We start from the raw sequence: 13,630 nt of genomic DNA on the forward strand, positions 1-13,630 counted from the left end.
TCAGAGAATATGATAAACACCCCTACACAAATAAACTTGAAAATCTAGAAGAAATGGATAAATTCCTGGACACATACACCCTGCCAATACTAACCCAGGAAGAAGTGGAATCCATGAACAGACCCATCACAAGTTCTGAAATTGAGGCAGTAATTAATGGCCTACCAACAACAACAACAAAAAAAAAGCCCAGGACCAGTCGGATTCACAGCCTAATTGTACCAGAGGTACAAAGAGGAGCTGGTACCATTCCTTCTGCAACTATTCCAAAAAATAGAAAAAGAGGGAATCCTCCCTAACTCATTTTATGAGGCCAGCATCATCCTGATAGCAAAACCTGAGAGAGACACAACAAAAAAAGAAAATTTCTGGCCAATATCCCTGATGAACATTGATGCAAAAATCCTCAATAAAATACTGGCAAACCGAATCCAGCACCACATCAAAAAGCTTATCCACCATGATCAAGTTGACTTCATCCCTGGAATGCAAGGCTGGTTCAACATATGCAAATCAATAAATGTAATCCATCACATAAACAGAACCAATGACAAAAACCACAATAGATGCAGAAAAGACCTTTGACAAAATTCAACATCCCTTCATGCTAAGAGCACTCAATAAACTAGGTATTGATGGAATGTATCTCAAAATAATAAGAGCTATTTATGGGAAACCCACATCCAATATGATACTGAATGGGCAAAACCTGGAAGCATTCCCTTTGAAAACTGGCACAAGGCAAGGATGCCATCTCTCATCACTCCTATTCAACACAGTATTGGAAGTTCTGGCCAGGGAAATCAGGCAAGAGAAAGAAATAAAGGGTATTCAAATAGGAAGAGAGGAAGTCAAATTGTCTCTGTTTGCAGATGACATGATTGTATATTTAGAAAACCCCATCGTCTCAGCCCCAAATCTCCTTAAGCTGATAAGCAAATTCAGCAAAGTCTCAGGATACAAAATCAATGTGCAAAAATCACAAGCATTCCTATACACCAGTAATAGATAAACAGCCAAATCATGAGTAAACTCCCATTCACAACTGCTACAAAGAGAATAAAATACCTAGGAATACAACTTGCAAGGGATGTGAAGGACCTCTTCAAGGAGAACTACAAACCACTGCTCAAGGAAATAAGAGAGGACACAAACAAATGGAAAAGTATTCCACGCTCATGGATAGAAAGAATCAATATCATGAAAATGGCCACACTGCCCAAAGCAATTTATAGAATCAAAGCTATCCCCACCAAGCTACCACTGACTTTCTTCACAGAACTAGGAAAAAGTACTTTAAACTTCATAAGGAACCAAAAAAGAGCCTACATAGGCAAGACAATCCTGGGTAAGAAGAACAAAGTTGGAGGCATCACACTATCTGACTTCAAACTATACTACAAGGCTACAGTAACCAAAGCAACATGGTATTGGTACCAAAACAGATATATAGACCAATAGAAGAGAACAGAGGCCTCAGAAATAACATCACACATCTACAATCATCTGATCTTTGATAAACCTGACAAAAACAAGCAACGCGAAATGGATTCCCTATTTAATAAATGGTGTTGGGAAAACTGGCTAGCCATATGTAGGAAACTGAAACTGGGCCCCTTCCTTACACCTTATACAAAATTTAACTCAAGGTGTATTAAAGACTTAAACATAAGACCTAAAACCATAAAAATCCTGGAAGAAAACCTATGCAATACCATTCAGGACATAGGCATGGGCAAAGACTTCATGACTAAAACACCAAAAGCAATGGCAACAAAAGCCAAAATTGACAAATGGGATCTAATTAAACTAAAGAGCTTCTGCACTGCAAAAGAAACTATCATCGGAGTGAACAGGCAACCTACAGAATGGGAGAAAATTTTTGTAATCTATCCATCTGACAAAGGGCTAATATCCAGAATCTACAAGGAACTTAAACAAATTTACAAGAAAAAACAAGCAACTCCATCAAAAAGTGGGTGAAGAATATGAATAGACACTTCTGAAAAGAAGACATTTTTGCGGCCAACAAACATATGAAAAAAATCTCATCATCACTGGTCATTAGAGAAATGCAAATCAAAACCACAATGAGATACCATCTCACGCTGGTTAGAATGGTTATCATTAAAAAGTCAGGAAACAACAGACGCTGGAGATTATGTAGAGAAACAGGAACACTTTTAAACTGTTGGTGGGTGTGTAAATTAGTTCAACCATTGTGGAAGACAGTGTTGTGATTCCTCAAGGATCTAGAATAAGAAATACCATTTGGCCTAGCAATCCCATTGCTGGGTATATACCCAAAGGATTATAAATCATTCTACTATAAAGACACATGCACAAATATGTTTATTGTAGCACTATTCACAATAGCAAAGACTTAGAATCAACCCAAATGTCCGTCATTGATAGACTGGATAAAGAAAATGTGGAACATATACACCATGGAATACTATACAGCCATAAAAAGGATGAGTTCATGTCCTTTGTAGGGACATGGATGAAGCTGGAAACCATCATTCTCAGCAAACTAACACAGGAACAGAAAACCAAACGCCACCTGTTCTCACTCATAAGTGGGAGGTGAACAGTGAGAGCACATGGACACAAGGAGGGGAATATCTCACACTGGGGCCTATTGGGGGTGGGAGCTAAGGGAGGGATAGCATTAGGAGAAATACCTAATGTAGATGACGGGTTGATGGCTAAGGGAGGGATAGCATTAGGAGAAATACCTAATGTAGATGACGGGTTGATGGGTGCAATAAACCACCATGGCACATGTATGCCTATGTAACAAACCGGCACATTCTGCACATGTATTCCAGAACTTAAAGTATAATAAAAAAACCAAAAAATCAGTATTGGCTTCAACTTGAAGTCATCAGCTGCATTATCCCTGAGTGAGAGAGTCAAGCCTGTCCTTTGAAGCTTTGAAGCCAGATAGTGACTTCTGTCTAGCTATGAAAGCCCTAGATGGTGTCTGCTTCCAATGTAAGTCTGTTTTATCTACATCGAAAATCTGTTGGTGAATGTAGCCATCTTCATCAATGTTCTTATCTAGATCTTCTGGATAATCTGCTGCACGTTCTACATCAGCATCTGATTCTTCACTTTGCACTTTTATGTTATTGAGATAGCTTCTTTCCTTAAACCTCATGAACCAACCTCTTCTAGCTTCATACATTTATTTTGCAGCTTCCTAACCTCTCTCAGCCTTCATAGAATTGAAGAGAGTTAGGGTCTTACTCTGGATTAGGCTTTGGCTTAAGGGAATTTTGTGGCTGGTTTGATCTTCTATCCAGACCACTAAAATTTTCTCCATATCAGCAATAAGGCTTTTTTAAACTTTCTTATCACTTGTGCATTCCCTCGAGTAGCACTTTTAACTTCCTTCAAGAACTTTTCCTTTGCATTTACAATTTGGCTAACGATTTGGCAAAAGAGGCCTAGCTTCTGGTGTATTTTGGATTTTGACATGCTTTCCTCACTAACCTTAATCATTTCTAGCTTTTGATTTAAAGTGGGAAATGTGTGAGTCTTCCTTTCATTTGAACACGTAGAGGCCATTGTAAGGTTATTAATTGGCCCAATTTCAATACTGTTGTGTCTCAGGGAATAGGGAGAACTGAGAAGAGCGAGAGATACGGGAGAACAGCCAGTCGGTGGAGCAGTCAAAACATACACAATATTTAACAATTAAGTTTACTAACTTATATGGATGCAGTTCATGGAGCCCCAAAACAATTACAACAGCAACCTCAAAGACCACTGATCACAAATCACCATAACAGAGAGAATAATAATGAAAAAATTTGAAATAATGTGAGAATTACCAGTATGTGACACAGAGACATGAAGTGAGCATATGCTATTGGGAAAATGTCACTGATAGACTTACTCAATGCAGGGTTGCTACAAACCTTCAATTTGTAAAAAAGCATAATATCTGTGAAGCAAAATAAAGAAAATCACAATAAAATGAAGTTTGTTTGTACCAGAAATGAAAGCAAAAATATCAGCACAGTTTCTATGGATATTAAAGGATAACAATGGGATATTGTGAACAACTCTGTGCCCACAAATTTGATAACCTAGGTGAAATGGATAAATTCTTTAAAAGACATAATCTGCCAAAACTTATACAAGTAGAAATAGGCAATCTGAATAGGCCTATATCTATAAAATAAATTGAATCAATAGTTAACACCTTTGAAAACAAAAGGTACCAGCTCCAGTTGGGTTCACTGATAAATTCTACCAAACATTTAAGTGTGAAATCATACCAATTCTCTACAATCTCTTCTAGAAGATAGAAGCAAAGGGAATTCTTCCTAACTCATTCTGTGATGTCAGCTTTATGCTAACACTGAACCTGATAAAGACATTACAAGAAAAGAACACTACAGGCCAATATCTCTCATGAACATAGATGTAAACATCCTCAATAAAATATTAACAAATCAAATCCAAGAATATATAAAAAGAATTATACCCTACAACCAAGTGAGATTTATCGCACGTATGCAAGATTGGTTTAACATTTGAAAATCAATTAATGTAATCTATTATATCAACAAGCTAAAGAAGAAAAAAATCACCTGATCATATTAATAGATGCAGAAAACACATTTAACAAAATCTAACACCTATTCATGATAAAACTCTCAGCAAACAAGGAATAGAGAAGAGCTTCTTCAACTTGATAAAGAACGTCTGCAAAACTCCCAGAGCTAACATCATACTTGATGGTAAGAAACTCAAAGCTCTCCCACTGAGATCAGAAACAAGGTTAAGATGTTCTCTCTCACCACTTCTTTTCAACATTGCACTGGAAGTCCTAGCTAATGCCATAAAACAAGAGAAGGAAATAAAAGGTACACAGACTAGGAGGGAGGAACTCAAACTCTCTTTTGTTTGCAGATGACGTAATTGTCTATGTAGAAAATCCAAAATAACTGACCAAATAATTACTGAAACTAATAAGCAATTATGGCAAAATTGTGGGACACAAGCTTAATATACAAAAATCAATTGCTTTCTTATATATCAGAGCAAGTGGAATTTGAAATTAAAAACATATTAGCATTTACATTAGCACTCCCAATATGAAATATTTAGGTATAAATCCAACAAAGTATGTACAAGATCCATATTAAGAAAACTACGAAACTCTAATGAAAAATATGAAAGAGTGAAATAAATAAAGGAATATTCTATGCTCATAAATAGGAAGACTCAATATTATGAAGATATCAGTTCTTCTGATCTTGAGCTATAGAGTCAATGCAATTCCCATCAAAATCCTAGCAAGTCCAATTTTGCGGTTATCAATAAACTGATTCTAAAGGTTATTTGGTGAGGCAAAACACCCAGAACAGCCATCTGAATATTGAAAGATAAGAACAAAATTAGGGGACTGACACCACCCCACTTCAAGATTTACTATAAAGCTACAGTAATCAAGACAGTGTAGTACTGGTAAAAGAACAAATCAGTGAAACATAATAGAGAGGCCAGAAATAGACCCATACATACAGTCAACTTATCTTTGACAAAGGAACAAAGGCAATGCAGTAAAGCAAATACGGTTTTTTCAACAATGGTGCTGGAACAACTGGACATGCACATGCAGAAAAATGAATGTAGACACAGACATTATACCCTTCATGAGAATTAACTAAAAATAGATTATAAACTTAAATGTAAAATGCAAAACTGAAGCTCCTAGAAGATACTACAGGAAAAAACCTAATTGACCTTAGGCATGGTGATGACTTTTTAGACACAACACCAAAGACACAATCCATGAAATAAATAGTTGATAAGCTAGATGTCATTAAAATGAACACTTCTGCTCTCCAAAAGACAAGGTCAAGAGAATGAGCAGACAAACCACAGACTGGCAGATAATATTTGCAAAAGACACAAGTGATAAAGTATTGTTATACAAGAGTCCTTAAAAAGAGTTCTTAAAACTCTACCATTAGAAAACAAACAACCCAATTAAAAATGGGCAAAAAAAAAAAAAAAAAAAAAACCAAAAACTTGAGCAGATGTATCACCAAAGAAAATATACACATGGCAATTATGCAAATGAAACAATGTCCAACATTATATGTGTTTAGGGAATTGTAAATTAAAACAACAATGAGATACCACTCCATACCAAAGAACCAAAGACACATGCATATGTATGTTTATTGCAGCACTATTCACATAGCAAAGACTTGGAACCAACCCAAATGTCCATCAAGGATAGACTGGATTAAGCAAATGTGGCACATATACACCATGGAATAGTATGCAGCCATAAAAAAGGATGAGATCATGTCCTTTGTAGGGACATGGATGAAGCTGGAAACCATCATTCTGAGCAAACTATCCCAAGGACAGAAAACCAAAGCACTGCATGTTCTCACTCACAGGTGGAAATTGAACAATGAGAACACTTGGACACAGGGTAGGGAACATCACACACTGGGGCCTGTCTTGGGATGGGGGGAAGTGGGAGGGATAGCATCAGGAGATACACCTAATGTAAATGACGAGTTAATGGTTGCAGCACACCAACATGGCACATGTATACATACGTAACAAACCTGCATGTTGTGCACATGTACCCTAGAACTTAAAGTATATATATATATATATAGATAGATAGATAGATAGATAGATAGATAGATAGAATGGCCAAAATCTAAAACACAAATAATACCAAATACTGGCAAGGATGTGGAGCAAAAGGAACTCTCATTTATAGCTGGTGGAAATGCAAAATGGTACAGCCACTTTGGAGGACACTTTGGCAGTTTTTTTTTTTTACAAAACTGAACATACTCTTACCACAGGATCCAGTAATCATGCTCTTTGGTATTTATTCAAATGAATTGAAAGCTTATGTCCACACAAAAACCTGCACACAATGTTTATAGGAGATTTATCTATAATTGCCACAACTTGGAAGCAATCAACATGTCCCTCAGTAGGTGAGTGAATACACTGCAGTACATCTAGAAAATGGAATATTATTCAGCACTAAAAAGAAATGAACTGTCAAGCCATGAAAAGACATGGAAGAAACTTAAATGCATATTACTAAGAAAGAAGCCAATCTGGAAAGGCTACATACTGTACGATGCCAGTTACATGACATTCTGAAAAAGAGAAAAGTATGGGGGTAATAAAGGGATCAGTGGTTATCAGGTGTTAAGAGGGGGAGAGAGATGAGTAGACTGAGCACAGATGATTTTTAGGGCAGTGAAACTGTTCTGTATGATACGACAATGGTGGGCACATGTCATTATACATTTGTCCAAACCTATAGAATGTACAACTTCAAGAGTGAAACCTAATGTAAACTATGTGCTTTAGGTGATAATGATGTGTAGATTTATCGATTGTAAGAAATGTGCTACTGTGATGCAGGATGTTGATAGTACCAGGGAGGTTTTGTGTGTGTGTGTGTGTGTGTGTGTGTGTTTGTGTGTGTGTGTGTGTAGAGATGGTAGGTATATGGGAATTCTGTATTTTCCACTCAATTTGGCCTTATGCCTAAAGCCACTATAAAAATAAAGTTTATCAATTAAAATAAAGAAATATCATCTGAATAAAAGCTTTTTTCTTTTAAACAATGGTAGCCAATTACTTTAAAAATAATTTTAGACATAATTTACATATAACAACATTTACTTATTTTAGGTGAATCATTTAATGAATTTTGACAATTGAATACAGTCATGTCCCTATCATCACAGTGAAGATAAAGAATATTTCTATGCTTCTAAATAGTTCCTGTTAACTCCTTTGTGGTAGATTTTCTCTCCCCAGCCCCTGGCCCTAGGCAATCACGGCTCTACTTTGTCACTACAGTTTTGCCTGTTGAAGATTCCTCATAAATGGAATCATACAGTATGTAGCCTTTTATTTCTTGCTTTTTTCACTGAGTGTGTTTCTCTGGAGATCCATCGATGCTATTGCATGTATCATAGTTCTTTTTTTTTTTTTATAGTGGAATAGATTCCATTGTATGACTCTACCACCTACTGTTGGATATTTGGATTGTTTTCAAATATTTATTTGAGATAAATATTAGAAAACTGCTATGAACAGTCAGTCATGTGAAAGTCTTTGTATGGACATAGTTGTTCATTTCCCCTTGTTAAATACTTAGGAGGGACTGACAACTTTTCATCTTTGAAATACATTTTTGAAGAAAACAAAGCAGCCTAAGGGTTAATCTATACATCAGAACCAAAAGAGCTGTGTCTCGTGCTTCGTGTTCCTGCTGCCCAATAAAACACAAAGAAGCACCTCTGATTACAGACAGATTAACTTTCAGCTGACTGTATCTAAAGTCCTATTCCCCACTAATTCGAACATGACACAGTGCAAGCAATCCCTAATGCCATTTGTTGAGAATGGATAAAGTTGATGTGTTTTTGCTCTGCCCAGAGATTTTTTTTCTGCAAATTTACTAAATGTATGAAAATTAATAAACTAAAGGTTTATATTATTCTGTATGCTTAATTCAACAATTGTTAATCTAATAAAAGGCTATTAAGCAGGTTGTTTTTTACTTTCTTAATGAACATTTGCTTTCATAAAATTTGCTGCCCCCGTACACGCTCTGTATATTCTCATCTTTGTACCTTAACTCATGCTGTTCCCTGTTCCCAGACTTCCCTTCCCCTACATCTTGACATGTCCAAAGCCTATCCATTCTTTTACACCTACATCTGGCCTGAAGCCCTTAACCTTCCATTTTGTATTCTGAATGCTTTTGCCATATATTCTATGCTAACTTTGGGGCCTATTGAGAACAGGAGTAATATTGAATAACTTTGGATATGCTCGGAATACCTAGATCACGGATATAATTGGTACTTAGAATACATTTAGTCATGAGATTTTCATGGAGTGTTGACTATGTGCCAGGTATGGGGCCAGGTGCTGAGTGTGCAAAGGTAAATGACAGACTCTGCTCTCAAGGTGCTCTGATGTGGTAAGTTAGAGGTATCCATAGGGGACTGTGGAAATCCAGATGAGGTGGCTTAAGTGACTTTTATGGAAGAATAAATTAGGAGGGGCTTTCTGAAATGAGGTGATGCCTGAGATGAGACTTGAAGGTTTACTGGCAAGGTTAAGGGAGAGCATTCCAAGAAAAGGTGACGGTATGAACAAAGACCAAATCTCGTTGTGGCAAACTATACGGCATTCAAAGCTTTCTAGAAGCCAGCCCAAGTATCCTCAGAAAACTCCTTCGTCCTTCACCAACAGTTCAGTCCACAATTGCTCTAGCAAACCCACTGCTTTCCCGTCCCTGTACAGAAAATGTGAATTTCCTCTTCTATCCCTTCACCTAGGCATTCCTTCTACTCAGAACATCTTATCCTTTTTTTAACTCTTCTATACCATTTCTGGTATTTTACTTTCTTTACAACATTGTCTCAAGCTTTCTTCATCTAAGAAGTCTTCCCTGATTAATTCCAACCAACTCTTACTACCCTTTGCTCAGTTTCAATTGGAGCAGTTTTTGATATTAAGTACAGCAGATGAATTTGAGTCCTTGTCTTAGCTGTGAACCTTTCAGGTTGGTTGAGCTTAAGAAACTTCCTTGATGTTCCAATTATTAACATAACAGAGATATGCCTCTCAGAGAGTGGTGGTGATGGTCTAAAGAGGTCCAAGATGTAGGGTGCTTAGCACAGTGCCTGACAAAGAGTAAATCCTAAATAAAGGGTATTAGTAATTGTTGTCATTAATAATCATTGTTCTCAGCTTGTTTCAAGTGCACATATTTTAACTCCACAGTTGTTGCTCAGCCTCTTAAAAGCTGGGACTCAGTTTTTGTTCAGCATGATTTCACACTGTTTGGCACAGGATGTACTCCATAAATGTTAATTTCTTGCTTGCCTATGTGACCTAATTGGTTAAATTCAACACTCTATTTCTGATGACTTATATTTTTCAATCATTTAATCCAATTGTAATTTTGCTGATGGATGAGAATCTGCCATTTGAGCTGAAAGCCAATCCAACACAGACTTCTTACACGTCCAGCATTAAGGCAGGTGCTATTGGGGGATGTATATATTAATAACAACAGTGACCATTTAGGGCAGGAATTGCAATCCCAGCTGAAAGATGAAAAACATTAAGACTCAAGGAGGTCAAAATGTTGCTGATGATCACATCTTCTACAGTTAATGAAAAATAGAAATAAGATCAGAAGTCAGGTCTTCCGCCCCTTTAGGTCTGTGCTCTTCCACATACCACATGACCTTTCTAGAGCCTTTCCTGACCCTCTGAAGGCTTCTAGGAGAGAGCAAAAACAATAGCAGCCAGGAGTGCCTTACCCTTTCACATCTATTACAACTTGTCAGAGAATCTGTAATGCTCAGTACATTCATTGCGCATCTCAATTGCCCACGCTGCTTCCTTAGTGCTGTCACTTACTCTAGGGGTCTCCAAGGAGACAATGCACATTCTGACAATCAGCTCTTGGCACCTCCACCTTGATATTTTTGCAAACATTTACATTACTGGATTCATTGCTTCAGTTTTGAGGTGTTGTTTTATATAAAGCTGTTTGGGCCTTCAATTCATGTTGACTGGAAATTGGTCTCCAGTTTCCCTAAACCATGATGCTTCCAGAGTTGGAGAACTGAAAACAAAGACAGTCTGAAGAAACACAGCCTTCATCCCTAAGGACAATTAAGAATTCTGGGGTCATATTAAATAGACACACAACCTATCAAACATCTTGGAGCTGTCTCTATCCACTACATCTTATTGAAAACCAAAGGGGAGAGTAGGGGAGCAGAGTTGAGGTGAGAAGGAAGTTGTTGGAGGCATAGTAGTAATTAAGAGTAAGACCAGCTAGGTGTGGTGGCTCGCACCTGTAATTCCAGCAATTTGGGAAGCTGAGGCAGGAGGATGGCTTCAGGCCAGGAGTTAGAGAGACCAGCGTGGACCACGTAGTGAGACTCTGTCTCTACCAAATAAAATAAAATAAAATAAAATAAAGAGTTAGGACCAAAGTGTTAGTATTAATCCTGCCTCTCCTTGGCATTGTGAATTTGGTCAGGTTCTAAGTCTCTCTGAATTTCAGTTTCCTTATCTGCAAAAATGCAAATTATTTTTGTTTGGTGGGAGGATGGGAAGAAGGTAACTACAGAATAAGACAGAGATGAAGTTTAGAAATCAGTCAAGATGAAAACATGGGGCCGGGCATGGTGGCTCACGCCTGTAATCTCAGCACCTAGTGGGAGGCCGAGGCGGGCAGATCACCTGAGGTCAGGAATTCGAGATCAGCCTGGCCAATATGGCGAAACCCTGTCTCTACTAAAAATACAAAAAATTAGCTGGGCGTGGTGGTGCGTGCTTGTAGTTCCAGCTACTCAGGAGGCTGAGGCACGAGAATTGCTTGAACCTGGGAGACGGAGGTTGCAGTGAGCCGAGATCATGTCATTGCACTCCAGCCTGGGCAACAGAGCAAGACTGTGTCTTTAAAAAAAAAAAAAAGTGAAAACAAATGGTCCAAGAGGGTAGGAAGACACTGGGAGAGTTAGCAGGTGATGAAAGGCAAGGTAGCTGTAGTCTAGGAGCAAGTAGCTCCACAGCCAACAGAGGAAAATGCAGAAGTGACCTTTGGATTTGGCCAGGAGCAGGCCACTGGAGACCTCCAAGCAGTTTCCATGGAGTGCTTGGGAGAGAAACCAGATTTCATGGGCTTGAGAAGGTTGAAGGTGATGGAGAAATCAAACAGGGAGATTCCCCTTTGCCCCAGCATGAAAGATGGGACCTGAGAGAGTGGTGGCTGCTTGGTGTTGTGATGACTAGACACTGGGGAAGATGGCCCACTCCTTGCTTCCCAGTGCCACTTCTAGATCTTTATCCCCTTACCTCCTCATTCCCACTTCAGAGTCTCCATTTCCTCATGTGAAAAAGAGGAGCTTTCTGTTATAGATTCCATAGGTTTTTGAGTATTGAAGGATATAATGTATGTAATATGCCTGGCCTACAGAATGAAATGACTCAATAAATACTGTCTACTTTTACTGTATTATTATTATTATTATTGTGCTTCAGAGTTATAGAGGGGCAGGTCAATTAAAAATAGCTCAAGAGAGTGGTGTGTCTGTTCAGGGGCATTGGTCCATGAAGAGGGAAGGCTTCCAGCTGAGAGAGTCTTCCTAAAAAGTCAAGGTGTATAAATTTTCAGTTACGAGACATAAATTCCCACTTGTTAAATGGATTGTTTAATGTTATTTTATATATCATTGATACCCAAAATATTTGTAATCATTTTCATTGTATACCTTTTGAATAAGTATGAAACTTTGTTTAGAGGTTTTGACATTTTGGATTTTTTGAGCATAATTTAAGAACAGATATTCATTCAGTGAGGAGGATATCAAAGGCACCACGACCAACAGGCTAAAATACAAATTCCAGTCTATGTTATTTACTGGCAACATTTTCCATATTTTTTTTAAAAAATATTTTTATACATCCTTATGTTTAATATTTTGACTCTTGGGCATTACTAAGAAAAATGTCTCTCTAAACTATTCAGAACACTAAGATCTTATTAGAATGTTTGATAGTGTATTGAAAAAATTGACAATAATAACCTCAAACTATAAATAGATGCATTCCAAAAATGTCCTCTGAATTCTTTTTCATGAGTGACATTGTCATAATTTTCCTCAGTTGATAATGAGCCACACTAATTGGTAAAACTTAAAGAAATAATAATGGTCATCATAAAGTTGCCTTGTTATATCGATAACTATGTATTTAAGAAGACATTAAAATTATAAATTGTAAAAAAAAAAAAAGTCAAGGTGTGGGTGGCTGAAGGGTGAGGAATGCAGGAGTCTGGGTGTCAAAACAGTGTCAAATTCTGTGCTGTATGGCATGCTATACGGAGCAAGACAGAGAATGTCCCTGCCCTCACAGATTTTAGGAACTAGTGGGGAAAACACAGATAAATGAGTAGTGCCAAGGAGGCTGTGGTGAGGGTTAGGACTGGAGAAGAACAGGGTGCTGTGCACCTAACTTGATTCAGGAGCTTAGTGAGAGAAATGAGGTTCTTTTCTGTCCCCAACCCCTGCCCAACCCTACCACCAACTTTGGAAGAAAGGCTCTGGATCCAGAAAGGAGTGTTGAGTCTATACCATGTCTGTTAGAGTTAGACTCTCTGATATGCATGGATTTCAAAATTCCTTCATTGGCAAATGCTGTAAACTGGCATTTGAGGAATGAGCCAGAGGCAGCTGAACCTACCTAATTTTTAAATGAACAAATCCTAATGCGAATGCTCTTTTCCCCCCAGTCTCTGAAACTTACTATGAGTAAAATCACTATAATAACAATATGGAGACATTTATAGCAAATCATTAAAGAAATTCCATTTTCTGTCAGCAAACACAATTTAAGCACTTAACAGCTAAGCTTCTTAAGATTCATAGCTGACTAGGGAGCAATTAGGACTGGGTTTTAATGAATACACATGAACTCAGGGGGTTCTTCCAGGAAGAAAGGCTAACTTAGTAAGTAGTGGAAACAGCTTTTGGATTTAATTCAGAATATCTCTCAGACATCTTCTTGGAATAGAACA

The sequence above is a fragment of the Macaca mulatta genome, chromosome X (genome assembly GCF_049350105.2).
Source record: "Macaca mulatta isolate MMU2019108-1 chromosome X, T2T-MMU8v2.0, whole genome shotgun sequence".
NCBI classification, from domain to species: domain Eukaryota; kingdom Metazoa; phylum Chordata; class Mammalia; order Primates; family Cercopithecidae; genus Macaca; species Macaca mulatta.